This window comes from Castor canadensis, chromosome 4 (assembly GCF_047511655.1).
Source record: "Castor canadensis chromosome 4, mCasCan1.hap1v2, whole genome shotgun sequence".
Classification (NCBI taxonomy): Eukaryota; Metazoa; Chordata; class Mammalia; order Rodentia; family Castoridae; genus Castor; species Castor canadensis.
The window spans coordinates 139,731,165-139,758,535 of NC_133389.1; the positions used below are offsets into that span (position 1 = coordinate 139,731,165).

The following is a 27,371-nucleotide window of genomic DNA, read 5'->3' on the forward strand; positions in this document are numbered from 1 at the left end:
CTCCTGAGTGCTTGGATCACAGATGTGTTCCACCATGCCCTTATGTAGAGCTGTTTTTAGTGCATTTTTAATTGTAGATCTTGAATTTTCTACCTGGCTCTCAGTTCCAACTGGATGGGCTTCATAAAATTACTAAATCTGTTTTTTAAAACATGGTATGGGGTGGATCAGAAAATCTCTAAACAAGAATTCCTTAAAAAACCAAAAGTGGAATAGGAGAAGAATGAATTTCTTCTTTAATTTGAAATACCAGAACAAACTTTGTCCCTGCAAGGTTTTTTTCCATTGTTATTCATGGGGGTGGGGGAGCCACGTTCAGAATCTTTATCTTTTCTCTCCAAGTTTGTCAGTTTATTTAGTTTCCTGCAGACTCCACTCACCTCTCTCTCCTTTTCCCACAGACTATAAGATCATTCCTCCAGTAAAACGTAGTTAACAGAGCATCTCACACCTTGGTAAATAATTTTTCTACCTAGAGTTCATGTTTGCTTCTCAAAAATTTGTAACTATTATTCAAAACTTTACATAAACTAAAATATTTACTATTTTTAGCTTTTGCAAGTTCTCAGAAAGTTTCTGAGCACTTTGTCTATTTATTAAATAATTTAATCCTCATAACAAACCTGTGAGGAGCTATTTTTTTGGTAAAGTGATTGGACGCACAGAAAGTTTGAGTAACTTGTCTATGGTGTTAAAAGAGTGTGAAGGACATCTGTGGCTCATACCTGTCATCCTAACTACTTGGGAGACTTAGATCAGGAGGGTGGCAGGTCCAGGCTGGCCTGGAGCAAAAAAGTTTGCAGGGCCCTATCTCAACTAGAAAAAAGCTAAGTGTGACAACACAGGCCTGTCGTCTCAGCTTCAACTGAAATTGGAGAATTATAGTCCAGGTTGGCCTGGGCAAAAAGCAAGACCTTATCCCCAAAATAACCAGAGCAAAAGGGGCTGGAGGTGTAGGTCAATTTATAGAACCCCTGCCTAGCTAACCCCTGAGTTCAAATACCAATATTCCCCAAAATAAATAAATAAAAAGTGTGAAAGAAGGTTTCTTGGATTAATGAATAGCAACATCAATGAATGCAAGGAGCACTACCAACAAGAAATAGATGTGAGTAAACCGCTGCTGTGGAAGATGAAAAGAAAAAGTTTGAAAAGTTGTACTGAGGGTGATTACTATTTGGGAAAAAGTCAGGAAAAGGCCAGGATGTATGTATTAGAAAGAAATGCAATTTACTGCTCTGAAAAGAATGTATAGCTCTCCTATTATTTGCATGCTGTATAAAACAGAGGGAAGTGGCCAGAGTCTCCTTTGCAACTCATTTTCTGCTTTTGTAACTGGCATGTTTATCCAGTGACAAGAACTTTCTCATATAAAGAAAGAGATATAGCCCCTTTGGGTAGCACCTGGCTTCTTTATGATTTTTTTTTTTTACACTGTTTTTTGACTTTTTGCCTAGTAGGTTTGCCTTTTGGTAGAGTTTTTTTTTTTTCTTAATAGACCTAATGCAGAGCTAATTTTGGTAGATTTTAATATTAAAATGATAGCATTCATTGTTGCATGTGTGTTTTTTTTTTTTTTTTTGGCTTGTTTGTTTACATTTTAGTGTCCTGTATCCTGCATTATGTCATTTAATTACAGAAAACTTTCCTATGGTTCCATTTCACATAGAGGAGAAGTAATTGCCTAGAAAGTCCCACATGCTTTGGCCTCTTGGTACCTTTCTGATTACAACACTCGCGATTCAGGCTTCCTTGAATGCTGGTTCCCAGGTGTCTTTGTAGCTCATTTCTTCCCCTTGCGCCCTTTCCTCAGAAATCACCTTCACAGGGAGGCCTACCCTGACCACTGTATTTAAAACCACACCTCCATGGTACTTTGCATATATCCTTATTTAATTTTCTCAGTAGTCTCATCATCTACTTTAGTATATAATGTAATTATTTATCATGCTTGTATGTCTTGCCCACTGGAATGGAAGAAGTGCAGGGATTTTTTTATTCTGAGGGACCCAGAACTCATAACGGTGCCTGGCACAATAGGCCTTCAAGTATTTGTTGAGCAAATGAAGAAACAAGGGCTTTAAGATCTAGTTTCCATTAGATAACATGTGCCCCATTCAAAAGAATTATACTAAAATAATACATTGTGAAAAGCTGTTGGAAACATGCAAATGTCAGGTAATGAATTGGGACAGGGATGCACCTGTACATTGACCCTTGTTGATCCATTACTTGAGTGTCAATATTTGACAAAATTAGATTTTATCTCAGAGACATTAACAGATAATAAGCTGAGCTCCTACTGGCCATGCACCATCTCACTACCTCATCTCATTCCATATGAAGGAATGATGTAACTTCTCACTGTCTTTTTTTTCTATTGATTATTTGAGATGATATATACATACAGACCTAGATGAGGACTTCAGTCCTAAGTATGTGGTTCTTTTCAGTTAATGGAGTAGAAAATGTATTTTTACAAAATGTACTGGAAATGAAGTACTAGTGATACAGTGTAGTCAACTGGTCTTTTGACTGATAATTTGGGGAACATATTCTAAGAAGCAGTGACCACATAAAAAGAAATACATTTAGCATACTTTAATAATAACTTAGTTTGCATGGTTTTATTTATGGGAATAATTGATGGCTATATGTTTGTATAATTTTAATTACTTATTTCAAGTTTATTTTTCCACTGGAGTGTGAACTATGAAAATATTTATGTGTTGAGTGGGTGCAGGGGCTCATGCCTGCAATCCTAGCTATCCTGGACACAAAGATCAGGAGGATCATGGTTCAAAGCCAGCCTGGGCAAGTAGTTTACTAGAGTCAATCTTGAAAATACCAATACAAAAAAGGGTTGACAGAATGACTCAAGTGGGAATGCTTGCCTAGCAAGTGTGAGACCTTGAGTTCAAATCCTAGTACTGCCAAAAAAAAAGTATATATACACATATATGTGTATATATATGTTTATGTATATATATGTTTATGTATATATATATGGTTGTGTGCATATATATATATATATTTATGTGTTGAAAGATACTATTTGCTAATTCAGTATGGAAAATAAGGAGTAATTTATGGTGTTACTCTTTCCTACATTGTGTCATATAGAAAGAGGTATTAGATGTAGCAAGAAATGCTGTTCTGAGAATAAAGCTACAATTTCTTAAGAGATTTCATTATATGGTCATGGTTTTTCATTTCATTTTTCATTGTTTGTTTTTTTATACTTGGGCAAGCTTATCTTTAGCATCAGCCCAAATTTCACTTGGTTTTTTTATTGTAAATTACCTGAATTGATGAGTGAGAAAACTTTATAATAACTGCCTAATTTTAGTTGAATCAAATATCTGATTTTCTTCTAATTCATTTTGTCCTATAAAATGATGTTAATAAATGAGGAAAATAAACTATAAAGTGCAGTTGTTTCAGCTTAGAATTATAGAAAAGCAGAATGGAGAATTTCACTAATGATTGCATGTGTATTATTTTAATGAATTAGTAATTCATAAAAGTTATAAAAATGTGTGGAAATCATTTCAGAGTTTGTGTAAATGTTTTATAACTATAAGGAGAATTTTAGTTTTTTTTGCTTTTGGGAAAACTTATTCTTCACAAAACTCAAAAGTGGTTACATATAAATTCAGCCTCATTATAAAAAATAAAGACACTTACAAGACATAGCAAAATATGAAATGATTCTTCATGCCCCCTTCACACCTAGGCTTCTTAAAGGCAAAAACTGTTATTAGTTTAGTATGCATCATTTCAGCCCAAAATTCTGTTTCCAAGCATGTACAATCTTTGATGTTAAAAATTAAAAAAAAAAAAGAATCATAATGCACATTCTTTTAACTTGGGTTGGAGGAAATCACATTCTTTGGAATTAAGGAGATTTGCTTGTACAGCTGAAGGTCACACTTTATTATTTTGTTCAAATCCACCCAAGTAGTTACCACTTCTGCCCACAGTGGTCTCCCTTGCTTACTCTAGCATTTTCTTTGTGAAGCACTTTTGAGGAATGGAAGACACGTCTGCAAGAACAAAAAATAATAGTATAAAGTAAGTTTGTTCATGAAGCCAGAAATGTAGCTTTAAAATATAGAAATCTGCTTACCTGATAGGCCTACTTTGTCCACATTATTTTTGTATGGTAATTATGATTACTACAGTATGGCTCCATATTTTATTTTTTATACTAACCATAGAGCAAATATTTCTTAGAATACTTCAGATTTTTCTTTCATCAATTCTGATCTCTTTTTTTTTATCTTCTCCCTCTCATTTGACCCTTTGCTCTTCCTATTTATTTCTGTCTTCATCCCTCATATTTGGTAGCACATTTGAGGGTGATGAGTTTAGAACAGGGCTTCTCAGCCTTGGCAATATTTACATTTCAGGCATGAAGGTCTTTGTTGTCAAGGGAGATACCCTGTGTATTGCAGAGTGCTTAATAACATCTCTACCTATTAGATGCCAATACGGTGCCCTAGTTGTCACAATGAAAGATGTCTCCAGACATTTTCAAATGACCTTGGGGGAAAAAAGATTCCCAATGTTGCTAAAGGTTCCTGGGGAGTGAGAAGGCAAAGTTACCCAGGTAGATAATTATGATTTTTGTAGCATCACTAACTCATAATTTTTCTGATATTTTTTTCAGGGACAGATAGCTATCCCTGAATGACCCCATAACATTTTATGAAGTGTGATTAAAGTTGTCATAAGTATGTTATTAAACTTTCACTCCACTTGCATATATGTTGACATAGATAGAGTTAGGAAACCAAAAACATTGCTGATGGAAAGTCCTATCCAACTTAAAGAAAAAAGTCATCACCTGTCTCTATGAACATTAATAATATGAAATCCTGAAATTACAACTTCTTTCTTATGTCTTAAGTCCATTCACTACTTTATTTTTTGGTACTTAAAAATATGCAATTAGATGAATGCAAGGCAACATACATGAAAATATGCTTTTCATTTGTTAAAAACCAAAACAAATGGAACTTCCAGAATAGTTGTTCCATAGTAAAGTACGGATTTTTTCACATCTTATCCCTCAACATTTATTTTCTAGTCTACAAATGTGAGCAATCTTTAATTTAAATGGAAATAACAAACTAAAATTTTAATATTTTATTTAACATTTTGAAAACTCAGTGAAAGTACTTTAATAATGAAAAGCCTGTCTTATGGACTATCTAGGAGTTGTTTTCTGGTAACATCTATTCTTATAATTTAAAATTTTCATGTACTCCTCCCACAGAAGAACCAGCAAATAACAAAACAATCCTAGACAATGAAATTTAGACTACTTAAAAAAAAAGTTTCCTGTATTTTTATACTTAATGTTCTTATTTCCGTCTTTAGTATATATTCATGTTTAATAAATTTCCTGTTGACTTTAAGAAAAATTTCTATTATGGACTATTTTTAAAAAACTACCTATTTCGAGCTTTCCACAATACACAGCTAAATCATTTCCTTTATAGAAAGAATGTTCACCTTTGTGTAAAGTGAAAATTCGAGTGTGAAAATCAAGCATTGTATTCACTTTAGTATATCAACTTATTTTTATTTTTAATACATTGATCTACAAGTCTGTAATTTCTGATTCTGCTTTGTAATTTCTATTTTAAACACCTCAAGCCAATTTAAAAAGATTTGAAAATAGCAAATCCAACAGAGAGTTGAAGTGTTTTTTGTTTTCAAACTAATTTAAATCATATCTAGAAATTATTATGGTATTTAATACTAATACCAATTCTAACTGAAGTCATAAACCCAATTTTCCATGAACTGGAGAACAAGTAAAATAACTAAAAACTAGTGTTCTGGTAATTATATCTGTCACTAACTGCATTGGATAGGGAATTTATGTGTAGTGTCATGAGATAGATAATATATGAATACCACTAGCACAGATTTTAATTTTTTATTCAAATCTTTTTAAAACTTAAATATATTTAAATCTTAAATGTATTTAAGCCATTAAGGGAAATAGTAAAGTAAAAAAGGTTATAGAGTTAAAAGATTATTCAGGAATCACTTGACATCATATAAAGTATCACCCACCTACCACTAAATGAGGGAACAAATTTGTCATTCTAAAGCTTATCCTTTGATTCACAGAAGCTACAGATTTTAAGTAGGAATCTTCCAGAACATGTTAACAAGCTGTTCAGCTTCATTATTTTTAAATTTATAAGCAGGGACTTCTAACCAGTATTAATCATTACAGAACACAATTCTAGGTTAGCCTTAGAACTCTTCCCGGGTGCTGGGGAGGAGAGTGGCATTGGCACTGCGGGTGTTGCCAAGGTAATGATACGACGTCTTCACTTTGCTTTATGGTCATGACATAAACTTTAGTACTGCCCTACTTTCAGCAGAGTGCTGAAGCTTATTACAGTTGTTTAATTCTAGATCTCCTCAGGAATGCCATCAAAGACAGTTTATAACACGTGATGGGGTATAATGTTCATTGTGGTTTGTGATAATCCAAATTTGTAGCAATTCTTGACCAGGTGTTTCTGTAGCTATTTCTCAGTTTCTCACAACACTGCAGTTCTTTGTTATTTCAGCTGTTTCTTGGAGGTTTATTTTGGAAATGTATATTGACTGAAGTTTCTTTTTATGCTACTCTCACTCAGTTCTTTGTAGTAAAGGCACATTTATTTGAAACTGTAGACTATGTGGCTGAGGGGTGTATTAGTCAGCCAATTTCCATCCTTACCACTTCCCTGACCCCAATTTTGGCCTTGAATACCTTTTGCCTGGTAGCTTGGAATTCTCAACTTTTTTCTCAGCTTTTTCTATTTTCTTACTCTTTTTCATTGCAGCTCTGACCATGTTTCATCCTGGTCAAAAGCCTTCAGAATGCTGACTTTTGTTAAGACCTCTTTATCTCTACTCGGTTCATTCCACCATCTGCCCTGTCCTTATATGATCTGATTACTCCCATACTCTATACAAACTGAACAATCATTGTATCTTTAAGGGATTTTGTCTTTGCTTTTGTTGTCCTCTCTTCTCTTTCACTGAGTTTTCTAAAAACTAATAAAAATTCATTTGTCGTCAATAGCTATACTCCCTTCCAGGTTTAGCTCATATTTTGCCTCTTACCTTCAGTGTCTTGGGTTTTCTTTGAATACTCCACAAACAGGTATAATATCCTTCTTCTTCCTGAAGTGCCCTTGTAGTTTGTATTTATTTAATTTCATTTTACTTTTTATGGCTCTCCTGTAGTCTCTTTTATGGCTCTACTGTAGTCTCGTGCAGAGAAAAGGCTTGGATTACAGAGTCAGGCCTATCTGATTTTTGATTTATTCCTTATAACTGTCCTGAGCAGGGACTATATTGGGTATGAGTTCTTTTATATTCTAGGGGCTCTGTTCCTTGCATGGAAAGTTGTAGTTGACAATAACTAGGTGTTTGAAGGATAAATAACTGCTTACTTATGAAGACATGTTATTTTAATATTTATTCAAACAATATCCTGAAGAATCTCAATGTTTTTGCCACCCACAGAGAAAGAACTTCCTTCTCCAAAAAAAAAAAGTACAATTAAGGAGTTTGTGTGTGAGAATGAAAATGCATCCTTGAGGAGATGCCTGAAGATTACTTGTGTGTGGGTGTGTGTGTGTGTGCATGTGTGTATGTGTGTGTATATATATAAATATGAGAGTTCATGATTGCACAAATCTGAGGGAAAAAATGTTTGCTTTTACTGTCACCACATTCCTATATCTTCCAACTTTGCATGAACTACAGTCATTCAGAGCCATTTGGGATAACTTAGGCGTCTTAATGACAATTTCTAGTTTTTAAAGGGAGAATTGCTGTGGCGTAGTTTTGAGAGGCTATAAGGCATCCCATTGTTTTATTTTTTATTTTTTGGCAGTACTGGGGTTGAGCTCAGAGACTCACACTTGCTAGGCTGCTTGAGCTATACCCCTCAGTCCATTTTCCTTCAGTTATTTTTCAGATAGTCTCTTGAGCTTTTGCTAGGTGGACTTAGACTGTATTCTTCCTCCCTTCTCCTCCTGTGAAGCTGAGATTTCAGGCATAAACTACTAGTCCCAATCTTTCATTTTTTTGTGATATTCCTTGTACGTACAGAAAGTTATCAGACAATTTAGCATGTTAGCAAATAGAATATGCAAAAATGTATTATTAACTTAAATAATTGAGTCATGTAATTAGGCTCCAGAAAGTAATAATCTACTTTTGTATCTTTCTCATATCTTCAGTGGAATATTGTAACACACATAGCATAGGGAAAAGTTTTAGTACTAGCTGTATTTATCTTAAACTCAGTCCAGAGAGTTAGTGTCAGAAGTAGAAAAATAAAAATTTAATTATAAATATCCCAGTGTCTACGGAAGGTATTCATTCTGGACCCTCCTGTATCTGAGATTACACTGATCACGTTGTTGCATTTACTCAGGGCTAAATGTGTAAATGACTAAATGCCAATAACATTACTTAAATTTATTGAAGAGTCTATGATACCTCTAAACCATTTTCCAGGGAACACTGTGAACGTTAACCTCTAAAAATAATTGCTAAGTGAATGTATAAAGAGCCAACAAACTTTTCAATACTGTCTCTTCAAGAAAAATAATATTTAAAAAATCTACATTTAAATGACTCATGAGAATTTTTCCTCACTTAAATGACTCTTTAATCAAACCTCTGTGACATTGGGTATAGTGACTTAAGAATCTTTAAGTTTGTGCCTCAGCTTAATTATTTCAACAATTTAAAATGTTATTTCATTTAGAAATATAAACTTATTTTTAATCTGCTGAAGTAAATGGCAAGTGTGAAATTATTTCATGCTAAAATTTTTATTAATATGCATTTTCCAAATCTTTATAGATATTTGGATATCCTTCCTGACATAACAGCTTTTTATTATGCTACTGACATGCTAAAATAATACATTTTCTCATTTTGCTTTCTGATTTCATATACCCATTCATTAGTCTCCAAAGAAGGCCAATAACTGATAAATTCTAGAAACACTCTTCCATTGGGTCATATCTCCACTGTTAAGATCTACATCACAGCTGGAATCATATCTTCTATTGATAATCCAATCTGGGCTCTGTGGACTCAGAGGGCTTCAACAGTCCATTGCCGAAGTTCACAAACCTTCAAATCAAAGGTCACTTCTGCATGTACACAGGATCACTATAGATCTTAGTGCCAATGCTATCAGCCTGGAATTCCAGTGTTTTTAATTAATCTTGAGATCAGCCTACACTGAGGTTCAAGTAATGCTGTGTATTGTTGGTTGTATTAAAAAAAAAAAAGATGGGAAGTTGGAGTCTACTCAAAGGTCCTAACAGCAAGTGTAGAGGACACCTTGGCACCAACAGACATTCATGGGAAGATAGAGCAACCCTCAGCACTTTGTTGGTTCTGATAATGAATTATTCTGGGAGTTTGCTTAACAGAGGCAGAGGACTAAAGTACATGGGGGCATTTGTTTGACTAGCCTGGACTGTTTCAATTCTGGACCACCATCCTGGGTAGAAGAAATCCATGCATGATGATTTACAATTCCTGGAGAATATGTGGTGTCATGTCTATGATCCCAAGTCAACTCTGAGATGGGCTAAGTAGGGTCTCTGACACATTTTACAGTTTGGTACCTTGGCACTTAAAGAGCATAAGTGTCATGCCATAGCCCCAACATTGACAAGTAATGAATCTGGAACAGTAAAATAGTTGCTTCCCTTTGGGGCAGAGATCTCTGAAAATCTGAGACTGGTTTGTAGCCTGTAACAATGAACCAACAGTTTACCCTCCTTCTCAAACATCTTGACCAAAGATTTCTGTGTGGAGAGAATGAATGCCTTTGAAGAAGTAGTTGAGCCAAGCAAAAGACTCAGATCTATGACCCAGCCATCTGTCACTATGTTTCAATTTCTAATCCAAAATTTGATGCAGTTTAAATCAAATGAAACCTCTTTGAAGGGCTAGGTAAATTCAGACTTGAGGCCACACTTCTCCAGCAACTTCACACTGTCAGCCACCTCATGCTGGATGTTCCTGATGATGAGTGGAGCACCATGAATGATCATTGTCTTCTTAGCTCTTCAACTGAATTAGAAAGCAGGATATTTCAAACCAACTATATCACAGGATGGTTCTGCAAAGAACCTTTTTCTTTTCATCTAACAAATGCTGGATAACAAGTTACTGGTGATTAATTCCTAAGTGTCCATCCAGGCTACTATTTTCCTGGTTAATGCATCCCCTGGTCTGCTTAGCTTGTGATCTTGGTTGTGCAATGCACGGAGTAAGCCTTCTGGAGACCATGGGATTACTAAGGACTGTATGTACAACAGGAAAGGTTGTTCCTAGTGGAATTTCCAAATAACAAGGAGGTACACAGTATATAATAATGACAAAGTACACTTAATGTACTTCACATATTATTTCAAAACAGTCACTAGCAGCCAAGAAATTCTCTGTTCTTTAACAGGAGAACCCTGTTATCATGTAACTAAGAGTGATTTTGGTTCTCCCTCCCTTTTGTTAGAAGTCTTCTCCAGTGAGTTTTCCTGAGAGGCTCCATTCAAGATGTTTAATGGATATAGCTTGTGGTATTGGAAGATAAACTCCCATTGCTGTGGCTGGTGTTATACCTTCTGTAAAACCCCATCACAGAAGATAATGGGAAGTGAAATCACAGTAGTAAGAATTGTGTCAACTTGCTGACAGAAAATCATTTTTTTTTTTTGTGGGAGCCACCTTCACAAGAGGGAGATTGTCTTCCCTTGCCTTTTACCTGACATTAGTAGAAACTCCTGGCAGCCAGAAAGCAGAGAAAGTAGAATATTCCACAGATTGTACCAAACACAGTTCTCTAACTTGGAGAATGTGGAGCATTCAAATTTGCCAAAAATGTGGAAATGTACAAGGCCATGGCAGTACATGGTGAACTCCTTAGAGATTGCCATGTAATTCCTACTCCTGATTGTATAACAAGAAGAAAAATTAATTAAAGTATTGTTATTTTGTATGTTGTTCAATTTCATGTTATGTTTGACCAACTAGAATAATTTTGAGTTTCTTTGTGGCTTTTGTCCAAGATTCATATTTATTCATTAGAGAGTCATGTAAGATAAAACCCACAGTTCTATGCATTGAACGAGTGTTTATCACTGACTAAAACTTAAAATTTTTGAATTCTTCTTTAGATCAAGGTAATGGTAATTACTAATGTTTCTTGAATTCCAAGAGGAAGAAATACTAGAAATTTTACTTGCATTTCATTTTATTTTGTGGTTAGATATTTTGTCACTTTTATTTTCAAAATTTTTTATTTGGAAACAATTATAAGCCTCGTATACATTTGCAAGAATAGTAGAAAGGACATTCTTTGCCTACGTCCATCTATTAAGATCTTATGTCATTTATTTTATCATTTGTTTTCTTTCCATGCATGTGTATGTATGTGCACATGTATCTAACGTGTTTTAAATATATATATATATATGTTTGTATGTATACCTTCCTTTGTAGATATATGCACTATATATGTATATGTCTATGTACATATATAGATTTTATTTTCAAAACCATTTGAGAGTACTTTTTTTTCCTGTTTGGTAAGCTTTCTTATATCCTTTGTTTTTAGATATTTACATTCATTATTTAAGCAAGACATTTTATTCTGGTTTAGGTGTTGATAATAATAGGTCATTTCAACTGAGCACTGATGGCTCACTCCTGTAATCCTAACTACTTGGAAGGCTGAGATTGGGAGGATTGCAGTTCAAGGCCAGCCTGGGCAAATAGTTTGTGAAATTCCTATCTCCAAAACAACCATTGCAAAATGGACTGGACATGTGACTCAGCAGTAGAGCACCTACTTTGCAAGCATGAAGCCCTGAGTTCAGCCTGAGGTCTGAACCTCCCCCTCCCCCCAAAAAATGATCATTTTCTGGTAAATTTAGCTTTCCATTATTAGTAATTATTATCATAGCCACATTATTTTGTTTAATTTGTGTGACTGCTGTAAGAGCTTGTAGACTGCTGGAGTCAGTATATTCTAAAGCTTCTCTTGGCACTTTATCCTATCTATCCTTGAGATACTTTGACTAAGAGGGCAGGGGATAAAGGGAAGGAAGGTGTATGTAGGGAGAGACTGGAAATAACTGTCCATACAGATGGTTGGTTTTGAGTGGGATGGAACTACTAGCTAACCTCATACTTGGTACAGTCACTAGTTTTATGTTAAAGGTGGATTTTTTTAGCTTGAAAATTATACACTAAGTTTATCTCAGCTCATGATAATAGATGTTGCTCAGGTTTTACTCATTATAGATTCTCAATTTCTCCCTGTCTAGACGAATGGTTTGTTTTGCCACTCATTTCATTGTTATTCTTGTATGTGTTCCAGATGACAGAACAAGGTAATACCCATAAAATCTCTTGTGCCCTTAAAATACAGCTCCAGAATGACTATGTTTATTTCTTTCTTAGCAGTTTCCTACTACACTGGAGAGGGCTTTTAACATATGCTGAATGACTTAAACAATGGTGTGTCCTGCTAAGTGGTTCAGCCTTAATTTTGTTAGCTTATTCCTTAAGTTTGTAGAGTCAGCAAGGCAATATCCTTGCTGACTTGAGCAAATGTCTGAGGCTTTCTCACACATTTTCATTGTATGTCTTGAGTGTGGATCTAGTATTTCATCAAATACACACTCTCTGTAAGCTTTAAGAGTTTAATCACATCTTAATAACAGATATTTTATTATTTCATATTTCTACTATTGAATGCTCAATACTTATATCATCTTTATGTTTTACCAAAATCCTACAAAAATAAGTGAAATTACCTTTGTTTTACAGATGAAAATAAAAACAAGACTTAGAAGTTTAAAATAGTTGCCTTTTAGATAATAATCATTTCTTCCTTATTGGGTTAATGTTAGAATTAAGATTTATGATTGAAAAGGCTCACACACAGCCTGGCACATAAATGAATGTTTTATTACATTTTATTACTGTTATTGTTCCTGTTATGAATGCCTTTGTTTCAGTTAGTGGCATAGCTGAGGCTCTGTTCAATATGATCTAAAGTCTATGTTGATTATATTTGATAACTTTCAGAATATAAATGGGGTGAACACTTTATACAGGTTTACTTATTGTCCTCATGTAAGAGTCTTCTCAATTATTGCAGGTGTTAATGACCTTCTAGCATAAGTTTCCATCATTGGCTTTAGATTCCCAAACAATCCCTTAGTTATTAAGGCTGACATTAAGTTTCATGCTGATGACACTGTTCCTAGAAGCTCTGCAACAGATGGTGGCCGTTGTGTGGACTCAGCACAGTTCTCTTGGCCTGTGCTGCTAACTCAGCAGAATCCAGCAGATCAACAGTCTGCCTATACAAGGCATTAGTCTGTGGTGGGGAGACTTATCTGGAAAACCAGAACAAACAAAGCAAGATTCTTACTAAAGTGGTTGAGGGCCCTAAATGAACTCTGTTCTCTGTATGGTGTTTTGTGTCAGATTTTAAAACCATATGGCTAGGAAGCTATTTTACTGTAGGGTCAGTTAGCAAATAGTGTCGTGTCAGATTCCAGATAAAGCACAAGTTTGCATTTTGCATTGAGACCACTTTTATCAGAGGGTGCTGTGTTTGGCAAGTGGCCATGTGAGAGCAAGATGCCTGAGTGTACAGAACATGCAATTGATGAATACCCTTGGAACTAATAGAGAGATGAGATACCCATGCCAACAAAGGGCACTTTGTTCAACAGAAATTTTCCTCATTTTGGACAGGATTATTTGAATCCAGTAATACATGAAGTATGCTGTGCTCTGCTTGTGCCTATAAATTGGGAATAATTTCTTTGTGTTATCTGGGAACTATTTGTTTGTGGGAAAAAAGAGATGTGCTTATTTTTCTGGTATTTCTTACAAGTTTTGTTGGGTCTAGTCAAGATGATGAAACCTGCAGTGTTAGGATTGGGACCCAGAGGGAGTCACTATCAAGTTAATGCACCTTAAACTTCAGGGTCTCTTAATATTCCAGGCTCAATCTAAGATCTTGGGCCTTATTTACATGATTATATATAAATTTGCAGTTAAGATGTTATAAAAACAATCAGGTTAAGATTGTAGTCTTTTTATACTATTCGCTTCTCTGTCATGTTTTCCCAGGTATAATGTGGTGTTAGAGTGGGCAATTCTGGAATCTGGCTACTGGGATACTGAGTTAGGTTTAGTGAAATAAATTAATGTGGGCTATAAGAAACATCAATTTTACAAGTGAAATGATAGAACATTGGCAATTTCATATAGTCAAACTAATATTTATATCACTTGAGGTTCTTACCATGTATAAAGTTGTTTTCTGCTGTCCTGGAAATATCAACCAAAAAACTTCTGCTGCTCCTGCTATTACCTAGTGTATCTGTATACCCAGAATGAGTATTAAAATTGTATAGGCAGAAGTTGTTTAGTGACATGCATGCATCTGAGGGGATCTGGAACCAGCAGCACATGTGCAGAGAGGAAACAACAAAGTTTGTCAACTATGATGCAGGAATTATTGAGTTATCTTTCTACATCCTCCATAGAAGATTTTACAGGATACTTGAACTATGAAGAGGCAACCAAAAGTGAGTGAGCCAAATGAAGACAAAGCAAAACATCAAAAAGAAAAGTACAGTGCGTGGACAGTAATTATCTTAAAATGTATGTGTTTCACCTGGATTTTGGATATTTGTGATAAATGTCAAATTATTTAAAACAGTAGTATTTTGAAATTTCTTTACTTTTTCTTTGCTTTTTTTCTTTCTTTCTTTGGGAGTGCTGGTGTTTGAACTCTGGGCCTCATGCATGCTAGGCATGTGCTTTACCACTTGAGTCACTTCCCAGCTTCCTTCCCTCCCTCCTTGCCTCCTTTCTTCCTTCCTTCCTTCCTTCCTTTCCTTCATTTCTTTCTTTTTTTCTTTTTTTTTAACTGTGTAGCTCAGGTTAGGCTCAAAGTTGCAACCCTCCTGCCTCAGCCTCCCAAATGCTGGAATTACAACTGTGGTCCAAAGTTCACAGTATTTGGTCTGCCCCTAAATGGGAGGCATATGCAATGGAATCTCTGTAGCAAACTGATTTCCAAAGATAATTTTCAGAGATTATTTTTGTAAATTCATAAGTTGGGAAGCAGACATAGAGCGCATCTGATTTCTTTTCAGAGGAAAATGTGTGCCACTGGATGAATATATATGATAAGTCTACTAATAGAGTATGTAAAATTGTTTCTAGGGTTAATAATATTTTAAATTTCAAAAATCTCCTACAACTCTACCTATTTCCATTCTTCTCTATCTTCTCTCAATTTATTTATTTTTATTTAACCTTTCTGGAAAATGGAGACAAGAATTATGAGTGAATGGAATTCAGAGGGGTGTTCACAATCTTTTCTAGGGATAATTCTAGATTTTTCTTCAGTTTTTCCTCTCAGTGTTACCCTGTTTGCAGTTTTTCTTTTCCCACAGGGGTGGCCTGAGAGGTTCTACCAGAGTCAGCAAATATATTATTTACTAATAGACTCTCCACCAACTGTAATTCCTCAGTTTTCACAAGTAAAGCACGTTTGCCCTTCTGCCCCATTGTTTTGTCTTTTCTTTAATTGCACCAGCTGTAGGGAGTCTGGGAAGCTATAACAAAAGAAGTAATGCTTTTTGGATTGCTCCACACACTGGGTTCCCAAATGTCACAAATAATTAGAAAGCCAAGAAATCATAGGTCCCACTAATTTCTGTTCACGAACAGCTTTTCTTTAATGAACAGGGGAAGTATTTTGAGAGGCCTTGCTTGGTTTATTCATGGTGAATGCAGGTATTTAGGGTGGATATTTAAACATTTAACACTCCCTTACCTTTTGGAATAAAGCGTATGTATTACTTTCTTTTTCACTGTTTAAAATCAGAAATATTTATGCTATAGATCAAATATCATGAACCAACTGATAAATCATTGACTGGCCTACCCATAGTTGGAGGCCTTCTTAAGAAATACAATTTATAGACCATGTTTAAAACTCTATTCAATGGAAATTCACTGTTGCATTATATTGATTCATTCAGCAGATATTGCTTGAAAGGCTATTATGTGCTAGGTCCTGTGTTAGGTATTAGGTAGACCACAGTGCACAAGCAGACAGAAGTCCATGCCCTCAGTACAGTAACTACCACTGGTGGAATTAAACACAAAAACAAGTACACATATGATAGTTGGGTCAGTTTAGTCAACCTTTAAAAATATTAATAAGATTAGTTATAACATTTTCTGAAAATTAAAGAACTTTTATATTCTGTCATTTCAGTATCTATACAATATAAGCACCTGGGAATATTCCTATCTATTAACATACTGACATGTGTATGTACACTCATAGGTAGACGTAAACAGTGAGTCTAATACAAGAACTATGTTTGAAAATATTGTGTCTTCTTGGAAGTCATTTTTTACTTACGTCTCAGAAAGTGAACATAATCACTGGTTTTCCTACCACATAGAGAATTCAATTATAATGCTGAGAAGAGAACATAAGAAGCATTATTGCAGCTATCCTTGAAATGTCAGTCTACATTTAAAATGCAAGTATTTTAAGCCATCTGTTTACAATGCAACATACTTATATGTATAAAATTTCAAACATTTGAGCCTTCTGTAATTTCTCTTAACTTTTTAGAATTTTGAATAAAAGGCTATTTCTAATATTAAAGAACTCTTTGTTATCAAAATCACTAGATTAGCTGTGAGAGTGAGGATTTCTTGGTCAAGTACTTTGTCACTAACTACCCAGATGAATTTACAGCTCAGTTTCTCTGGATTTCATCTTTGTTTGAAAATGAAAAGCTATACTAGATTTTTGGTATTTATATAGTTGCACCTTTTTCCCTGGCTCCCGTACTGATTACAAAGGGCCAGGAATGCCAAGTGCCTAGGAAATGCTTGGGCCCTCCCCTCTGCTCCAACTGAACTTTAGTTTTTACTTACTGTGTATAATTACTACCAAGAAAGCCATTTTGAACCACAGGATAACTTGTACACATGTATGTAAATAGAAAAATGATAACTGTTGAAAGTATTCCAGGATGGTAAGAGGAGGGGGATAAAAGTAGAGGGAGTAAATTCAAGTATGATATATTTGATATATTGTAAGAACTTTTGTAAATGCCACAATGTACACACACCCAGCAGAACAATAAAAAAAGAAACATTGTAAATGTTTAAGTGCATAGGGACTTTTTAAGTAAATCAAATGTATTATTTATTCTAATGACGCCAAACTACTTGGCTGATTATTTCACTTTTAAATTTTAACTATATCATGTTTAATGATTTTTCCTGAACTATTTTAATATATTTGCATGTTATTAGAAAAAAAACTAAATGGCATTTTAAATGAAAAACAAAATGAAGCAATTTATTGGTAGTCTTTTCTAGAAAAAAAAATTCCACTACTTCAGTGCAAAGCTGTTATTAGTTTTGAGAGCCTGCCTTATCATTAAACTACTTCTTAAAAAAACATATCCTGTCAGTTTCACAAGTATCTTCCGGGGTGACTCTTCTTTTTTTCATCTCTGAAGTATAATTTAGCCTTAAGATTCTCTAATTATAGAGTCTTAGAGTCATACAGTTGAGACAGACTTTAGAAACGATCTCTTTCCTGATACAGAGTGACCACCATATCCCTGGGACTAGTTATTCAAATTCTATTTGTAGAGTTCCAGGGCTCAGCAGCTGGAATGGCAATTCATTTAATTTTGTAATAGATTGTTTTCTTTTGTCTAGCAAAATAAATATATTTAAAACTTCCACTTTTTGGTCATTTTTCCATGATTTGAAAACAGTATCAATAGTTAGTGGATCTCAAAGTTTACTGTACATAAGAGTAACTTAGAGGGTTAAGATGAATATTCCAGGAATCCCTATTCAAAGATTATTTTAATAGATCAGAGATGGAGTCTAGCAATTTACATTTTGACAAACATTTTACATGATTATAATGTAGATTGTTAAATCTCACAACAGAATATTGTCTAATGGAAAGCTCAGTTATAAAATAGTTGGTATGATATGATTCCATTTTTGTAATGCTCCTATCCTGGAGCATTTTATACACCATTTTAAAGAGTTTGGGAATTTAGGTAAGTGAATCAACCCAGTTTCTATGTAGCAACAATGTGGCCACACAGATTTGAGTGAGCATCTGGGGTTGGAGAGACTATTTAGAGTACAATTCTGAAGTTGTGAAATGTTAAAGGCAAAAGTTGCTAAGGAGTTAGACGTAATATTCCAGCTGTTTAGACAAAGATGCAAAGAGGCTGATTGCTTTAGATCAAGCTAGGACTACTCTCTTTGTATTTGTTCTTTTCTAACTCAAAGGAGGTAGAAATTATGTGTGGTTTCTCTTAATCTACAAACTCTATCTTTTCTCATTCTAAGAACCTACTAGCTTTTATTTAAGGAAAGGAAAAGATAACTCTTTATCCTTCCGTCTCTGCTAAAAGAGTTACATTTATACCCCTAGGGATAGAGAAAGGATTGAATGTCAGAAGTCCATTTATAAGGCATGTAATTTTACAATTACTAGTGGCCTCTTACTTGATTCTAATGACAATACAACCACTGTTCAAATTTTGAGGAGAGTTTTTGCCCTTAAGCCTACAAGAAACAGTTTGAAACCAGATGATTCTTAGATTTCTCTTTTATGACCAGCTGCAGTTCAGATGTGATCACTCATTGTTCTGTAATAAGCAGCTTAGACCTAAGGAGCCACACTCTGGACTGTCCCCATACAAAGCCGTGTCTGTCCCACATAGGCAGGGACTCCCTATACTACAGGCTCAGCTGCAAGGTCTGCTGAATTAATCAAAGGATGCTCAGACCACATTCCCTAAAGACTTGGGAATTTCTGTAGTGACTCCACCCAACACTGAACTCTCTGCCCCTTTTAAATGTCCTCTTGACAGCTAGGGTTCTGAAAGCATTATTCCTGAAGACAGTTTAGGAAGGAGGCACTCAAAATTTTATGGGAGAGAAATGTGAATTTACTTGTCTTTTTGCCTGTCAGACTTGATTAAAAAGTTAATTTGTAATTAACATTTTGAGCACACTAGAATGCAAGAGGAACAGTATTTAGTGCTTTACTTTCACTATTTCATTTAGTTCCAGTACTACTTATCAGATGTCTATTATCCGTTTTGTACAGAAAAGGAAATAGAAAGTCCGCAAGGTTATGGGTGTCCAGTGACTTTGGACAAGTGGTTTTCAACTCTGGCTGTATATTGGAATTACTTGAAAAGCTTTTTGAAATACAGGTGCTTATACTCTCTCTACAACAAAATTAGAGATAAGGGCAAAATAGTTTCTGCTGGGTATTGAGGGGGGGAGCGGGAGGGGGTGGAGTGGGTGGTAAGGGAGGGGGTGGGGGCAGGGGGGAGAAATAAACCAAGCCTTGTATGCACATATGAATAATAAAAGAAAAATGAAAAAAAAAAAAAGAAATACAGGTGTCTAGATCTGTGGCAGATGAATTAGATTAAAAAACTGTGGGTGGGGGTGGGGCCAAGCATTGGATTTTAAAAGCAAGCAAAGGAAACCTTCCCAGGTGATTCCAATTTGTAGCCAGGACTGAGAACCTTTGTCTGAATGTGTCTGACATTCCGACCTCATCAAAACCAGGACCCATGGCCCAACAGCATTTGCATTAGGTAGAAGCTTGTTCAGAATTCAGAATATTGAGACGATCCCTGGTGAATACTGTACCTAAATCTGATTTTAAAAAATGATTCCCCAGGGAACTATGTGTATGGCCTTTGTAACTTTTCTATAATTCTAAAGCTGTTTTAAAATTAAAAATGTTTATTGGGGAAAAAATAGATCATATTTGGAAAACAAAGATCAAAAACTTTCCTGTAGAAGCTTCGTCTAGCAAGAAAGAAAGTTACTAGAATGCAATTTGCTAAGAGCCAATATAGAAAGTGCTGTCACTTTCTAGGAGGAATGAAAAATGCTTCTGGGAGGAATTAGAAAAAAATTGCCTAAGTAAGGTGACTGGAAGGCATGGCAGCACAGAGAAGGACATAGTGGGTAATTCCTTTAAGAAAAGTTGCTAATATAAAAAGAATTTAAAAAGTGATATGAGCCAGAGTTTTGATGAAAATATAAAGTTTAATACTCCCATATACATTCTTAAAATATGAGGATTCTGGACCCCAAACTGAGGATTAATGCCAGATTAGAAAGGCAATATAACAGTTAATGTAAGAGTTTCTTTGGGTTTTGGGGAAAGTAGAGTAATAGAGGGAGATTAATTATTTGCAACATTAGCAGTCTTGGAGGGGATTAGGGACAGCCCCTTTTTTGAAATTCTCCCTGCTTGGGGCTGTTATGACCCTATTCTTTCACTTTCTTAGATATGCTCTGCAGAAATTCTCCCCTGGATCTTTGCAAATGCTGTGTTCTCTGCATCTGCAAAGAAATTCTGGCATGTCTGACACTTTCTACTGCTGGTTAACTCCTCTGCATCCTTCAGGAAAGGATTCTGCTCAGAATTGCCTAAAAAGTTTTTAAAAATTTTTCTGTAGTTTGGATTCCTTACCATTCCTGAGTTCCTATAGCATCTTGTGTATGTCACATTACTGCTAATCTTCCTTTTTTTCAGTTTCTTTCATGAAACAGTAAGAGGAAGGCAAGAGTTGTTTTAATGGCCTCTGAGTCTTTATTAATTTGCATAGTGTCTAACTCAATGCTTTGAAATAAATAAATAAAAGAAGTGAAAATAGCAATCTATTTTGTACCTTATTTTATATTGACAAGATAATCTTTGGAGACTGAAATGCCTTTAGCATTAATAGCTAGGAAGAAACCTAGAGGCTTCAACCTGTATATAACACATGCCTGCCGTAGAACAGGTTCTCAGTAACTTTTAGTTGTGTGAAATTAGAGACACTCTTAATTTTATACAGGAGAACAGTCTGACTTAGATTCATTTAAGGAGATGTCTCTCTTAGCATATTAGTAAGAGAATATGAACTTAAGCATGGATATCATTGATCATAAATTAATAAAAATTTTTATACCTTCCAATTAGAAAGTACCTGTGCATGTCATGCTATAAAAAGATCTTTGCATTTCTGGTCATGTTTAATTCTCTGAAAGATCTTGTGAGGCTTATACAAGATTTAGGAGCATGGATTTATATTAAGAAATGTATAATTATAGATTTCATTTTCTTCTCCTCATCAGTATCCTTTCTGCTCTGCCCTACTGCTTCTTTATCTTTAATAAGCAGGTGATCCTAAACACAGGAAACAAAAGCAAATGTAGACAAATTTGATTACATAAAACCAAGAAGCTTCTGCAGGAAGTAGACATTTCCCCAAAGAAGATATACAAATGGTCAGCAGATATATGAAAAAAAGTCAGCATCAGTCATCATCATGGAAATACAAATCAAAACATAAGAAATGTCACTTCTTCCTGGTAAGAATGGCCAGTACAAAAAGACAAAAGAAAGTAAGTGCTGGTGAGATGCAGAGAAAAAGGGACCCTTATACACTGTTGGTGGGAATGTAAAGTCTCTGTCATTATGGAAAACTATATGGAGGTTTTTGAAAATTAAAAATAGAACTATGATGTGATCCATCTCTCTCCCTCCTGGACATATATCCAAAAGGAATGTAATCAGTATATCAAAGAAACACTAGCATGTTCATTGCAGCACTACTCATAATAGCCAAGAAATGGAAACTACCTAAGTGTCCATCAGCTGATAAATGGATAAAGATAATATGGCAGATATGCACAATGAATACTATTCAGCCACAAAAAAAGAATGTAATCCTGCTATTTGTGGTTATATGGATGGAATTGGAGATCATTTTATTAATTGAAGTAAGCCAGGTACAGAAAGACAAGTCCTGCGTGACCTCACTCCTATGTGGAATCTAAAGATGTTGATCTCTTAAAAGGTGAGAGTATGGGGTGATTATCAGAGGCTGGGTAGAGTAGCAGGGAAGGGGAGAATAGGGAAAGGTTAGAAGCAAGAAGCTCTGGTATGCTATTGATAAGTAGGATAACTATAAATAAAAATAATGTATATTTTAAAAGCTTAGAAGAAAAGAGTTTGAATGTTTTCATCATAAAGAAGTGACAAATATTTGAGAAATATTACAGAATACATGTTTTAAAACATCAAATGGCATCCCGTTGATACATATGTGATTTTATGTTTGTATGTATCAGTTAACACAAAATTTCCATTTTAATTAAAAAAAAAGAGATCTGAAAATTCTTACATCTTTATTTTTCTGAAAATTGCATGGTTGGAAGTCAAGACTTTGCCCTTTAAGCACTATTTTACTGTGTGATCACATACAAATCATTGAGCCTCTCTCCCTCAGTCTGCATATTTATAATAGGGCATATTAAGCTGTGTCAGGGTTCATTCACTAAGAAACACATCTGAAAGGCTTCTACTTGTCAGACACTGTTCTAGGTGCTGAAAACACAGCAGCACAAAAGGCTGACAAGATGCATCTTTCCCACAGAGCTTACGTTTTGGCAAGACCTGCTGAAAATAAACAGATAGCAAAATCAGTGATCAGTGCTATGAAGCAAAAAGAACAGGGGGACAAGGAAGAATGAGGATGGTGTGTTGTGGGGGACACCTATGGATGGACTGGTCTAGGATTCTCCCCTTGGAAGTAATATTGAGAACAAAGAAGAGTCATCTGTGAATAAATCTGGGAGTGTAGAGTTGAGGCAGAGGGAGTTCAGAAGCATACATTCTAAGGATATAAAAGCTTTGCTTATTGGAAGACCACTGAAGAGCAGTATGGCTGGTAAGAAACTGGCAGATTCGAATTATGGAATTATGGTCAATGGTAGAGATTGTTTCTCAGACACCAGTATGTGGGTACTCCAGAAAAATCTGTGATAATGTTCTCACTTCTTTGACAACTTTGACATTTTTGATAATCTTTCCCAAAACCTTTGATGCATTTTTTTGTACTTTTAGGAAACCTCTCCTTGTTAGTAATTTTCCAGAAGACAAGCTTGCTTCCCCAGCTTCTTTTTATTCATTGAGGACACAGGCATATGTCCCAGGTGCTGCTAATCAGAACTCAGCAGGTATCATTCCAGCCCTAAATTCATGGGCTAACTACTAGCCCCAAATGATGTGAACATGTAAACATTGCATATTTCAATACCTCACTTTTCATATTTTTACTTTCAAAACTAATCTTTGTAAAATTAGTTACAAAGTTAATCTTTGTAATCTTCTTATTATCTAAGCACATTTTACTATGCATTCATTGGAGGGCACACCGATTACCCAGGTGTATCTTTCTGGAAGTCTCTTTTTGGCCTGCTTTAATATAAGAGCATGAATGTGTACAAGAATACTACTTCCTCCTTAGGCTTCAGATTTCTCCAGAGTCCCAGACAAATCATTGGTAAGGGATGTATTACCACAGTTAGTTTCTCTCTTACTAATGTATCACTTATCAATAAGGGTGACATATTTCACTGTTAACTATAGATCAGAATATGTATTCATTTTTGGAGAAATATTTGATGTCTGTTATAGTAGTAATTATTCAATATTATATGTAAGCAGCCTTTTATGAAATCTACTGCATTGGGGAAAAGCCATCTAAAATGTATTTTTTTAAAGTAGCTGTACAAGAGTGAAGTGAAAATATGTTTATAATTATCACTATCCCCATCTGTCCAGTGCTTATGCCAGGCTGATCTTGGAAGAGGTGTTAAAAATATAGCTGCTTCTCTAGAATGGCTTTCTATTTTCTTCCTCTCTGGCTACCTCTCTACTTTGTGTTGAAGTTCTAAATCTTCATTAATTCCTGACAATTTTATTTCCTGAAAGTTATTCTTACATTTATATCTGAATTTGTTTTCCATTGTTTCTGACAGGCCAGTTAGGAGATGTGATCTTTAGGCTTATGCACATTTAGACTTTGGCTCTGTCAGTGAGATCTAGAGACTTGCCATTTAGATGGTGCTTAGTAAGGTTTGGTGACACATTTATGATCACTTGTCATCATCTTCAGATGTTCTTTTTGTCTTTATAGGATTAGAAACAGAAGTCTTCAGAAGGAAAAATTCTCATTCTAAAACATCTTTTCTGGTTGCTCCTTTTCCCTCTTTTGCCTTAAGACATGGTACACATTTTTAATGACATATTGCTCAAATAATAAATGTAGAAATGTGTATTTATTGTCTCAGGGAAATTTTTACAAGTTGAAGTTAAGTCTTCAAAATAGCTATTATACTTCGGTGATGGGTATATACTAACTAGTTTGCTATATTAATCAATCTGTTTATGCACTTTTTTGTATAATAAAATTTTAAAGGGAAATATTAGCTATTAGATTAACATAACCTTGTGGTTTAGGGAGTTCATTAGGTGCCTCTGAAATTCCATACTTAATTTGTAAAATGGAACGAATGCCTTGTAATAGGATTAGTATTTCATTAGGAAATGAATGCTGTAGTGTTCCAGTGTGAACTCCACCCTAAAATACTGTTCACATGTTGAGCATTAATTAAAAAGGACTTTGCTCAAGTGTCACTCATTATTGATTAACCTAAAAACACTTTATGGAGATTTGTGTAATTTTGTCATATCAGAATAATATGGGGTCATGGAGGCCACATGAGTTGCTAGACTGCCTTTAGCAGGTGTTGAGCTGGGAAATGGTGGAACAAAATTAAGCATAACTTAGGGCAAGAAACCTTATTTTCTGTGTTAGTGTAGCACCTAATGACCTTAATTAAATATAGAGGATAATGATTTCCTAATCAAGCAACATTCTTAATAATGTCTTGTATGATGTCAGTTTCTCAGGTAAGATTCTCTAAAATTAGAGCAACAGTTCTGGAGAAAGGAGACCAAGCTAACTTCCCATGGAGTCTTATGGGAATTTCTGCTTTCATAAAGCATCATTAGATAATACGTTATAGAAATTTAATTTTAATTAATGAAAGATAACATACAGTGAATATTCACTTAGTTTTTTTTCTTTTTCTTTTTTGATGTTACTGGGGTTTGAACTCAGTTCCTTGTACTTGCTAAGCAGGCACTCTACTACTTGGGCAATGTCACCAGCCCATTTTAGTTATTTTTTGAACAGGGCCTCACTTTTTTTTTAAATGCTTAGGACTCCCTAGACTGTGATCGTCCTATTTTATGCTTACTTGGGAGCTGGAATGACAGGCATAAACTACCTTGCCTGGGTGGGCCTCGAACCTCGTCCTCCTCATCTCAGCCTCACTAGCTAGGATTACTGGGTTGAGCCACTGTGCCTAACTAGGAAATTGCAAAGTTTTAAAGATTAATTTTCACATTTCTCTCTCACAACTACACAATGTAGTACTATTTTCTTTTGTAATATGAAAGAAGTAAGAAATTTTAGCTTAGAGATGTTAAATACCTTGCTCAAGTTCATGTAACTAAAAAAATAATGATGAAGCCAAGGATAGAAATTGCCAGGCTAAGTCTTGGATTCATGGTCCTCACTATACCATGTGGACTCATTATAGCAAGTATTTCATCCAGGATCTTTCCTAAACTTTTTGTTTTCTTATTTCTTTCTATACTGTTGCATGAGCAGAGTAAATGAGATTTTTTCCATAGTGGTCTAGAAAGTACATTTTTGGAAGTAGAAAAAATATAACAGAAAATGTTTAAATACTTATACATAGCCATATATCATGTTAGTTTCCTAGGCTGCCACAACAAATAGAAATTCATTCTCTCATAGTTTAGGAGGCAGAAGTTCAAAATCAGTGTTTCTCAGGATTGACTTCTTCTGGATGCCCTAAGGGAAAAGCTGTCCCCTGATTCTTGCTCAGCTTTCGGTGGCAGTGGACTATTCTTGCATCCTTTTTCTTATAGTTGTATAGTTCTAGTTTTTGCTCCCATCTCTGCATGACTTTTCCTCTGTGCTTCTGTGTGTCTCATGTCTACTCTCTTTTTTTTATAAAGATAGTAGTCATTGGATTTAGAGCTCACCCTAAATACAGAGTGATCTCCTTTAGAATTTTCACCTTAATTAATTATATCTGCAAAGAACTTATTTCCAGATAAGATCACATTCACAGGTACCGCAGGTTGGGACTTGGGCTTGCAGTTCAGGGGCCTCTATTTGAACCACTGCATTTTGTCAACATTTGTGTTTGTATTTGTATTTGTGGGTGAAATGTATTTCAATTCACAGATTATTTAAGTATAATTTATGAAGAATTTTTTATGTACAATAACATCAATGATATCAACCAAAGATTTTGAAGTTTCATTTTGTTTTGCTGCTTCTCTAGTAAAAATGTTTGCCAAACACTACCTTTCTGTTATTCCCAGGATGTACTATTTCATATGCACGTTTACTTCCTCGTTACTTGAAACTTTGATACTTGAAATCACTTTTAAATGAGTCTAACTAGTAAAAAGACAATACATATTTCAATGAAATCCTTTGAATCTTATCCCCAATCATTCACTATCTGATATATGAAGTTTGTACTAGATTTAGTGAGGGTATAACAAATTCAAAACACTGACATGGAAAAGATGATGTGATGTAATAATATTACATGATTAACTAAAATTGGAGAGCACTTAAAACAGAAAAGTCCAAGGCACATGACACTGGACCTCAGGTAATCTGGATGTTATTCTTAGCATTTTACAAGTTATGTTCCTCTGCAGAGTAGAACAGGGAAACAAATTCTGAGGAATAAAATGCATGGTATGTGGGGGGTTGAACGCAGTGTGTAGATTACTGAAAGCCCTGAAGAGGGTGATTCAGATTTTGAGCCCACTTTTAGACCTGAGAAAGAAGGGATCCAAGGGTGATAGGTGATCTATACATGCTTAATGCAGTCAGTATTTTTGATACAAACATAAATATTTATTTTTAAAAAGTTTAGTGGCATACTAAGGAAGAGATGCTAACAGAACCATTAGAGCTTAGTATAATGCAGTTAGAAGTCCACTTATCTGAAAAGACTGGGAACATTGTTTATAGAGTAATAGTAAAAGATGTCTAAAAGGAAATTATAAAAGAAAAGATTCATATCTACTTAAACTTTTATTGTCATTGAAAGCTTTATACAAATATATTTATTTGTCTAAGTTCTTCTGGAGATTAAGGCCTTTCTGGGAGCATGTGTTCATGACTGGAGTTCTATAAAGATGTTCTTATGTATGTAAAGAATAGTCATTCCCGATCATGTGACAGTTTTAAATGGGGAAAGAATTTAGGAACATCTACAGTGCAATCTAA

General features: G+C 34.9%; 1 protein-coding gene and 1 long non-coding RNA gene across 9 annotated transcripts in view; both read left to right on the forward strand.

Annotated features, from left to right (window-relative positions):
- The window catches only part of Gulp1 (GULP PTB domain containing engulfment adaptor 1), a 250,732-nt gene that overhangs the window by 20,420 nt on the left and 202,941 nt on the right, over nt 1-27,371 (forward strand). The window lies entirely within an intron of this gene.
- LOC141422606 (uncharacterized) overlaps nt 1-27,371 on the forward strand; it is a 42,406-nt gene that overhangs the window by 640 nt on the left and 14,395 nt on the right. The window contains exon 2 of one of the 2 annotated variants that reach the window (XR_012447294.1): nt 402-455. This is a non-coding gene — a long non-coding RNA (uncharacterized lncRNA). Of the gene's footprint in view, nt 456-27,371 lie in introns of both variants that reach the window. The other variant, XR_012447293.1, reaches the window with a different exon arrangement.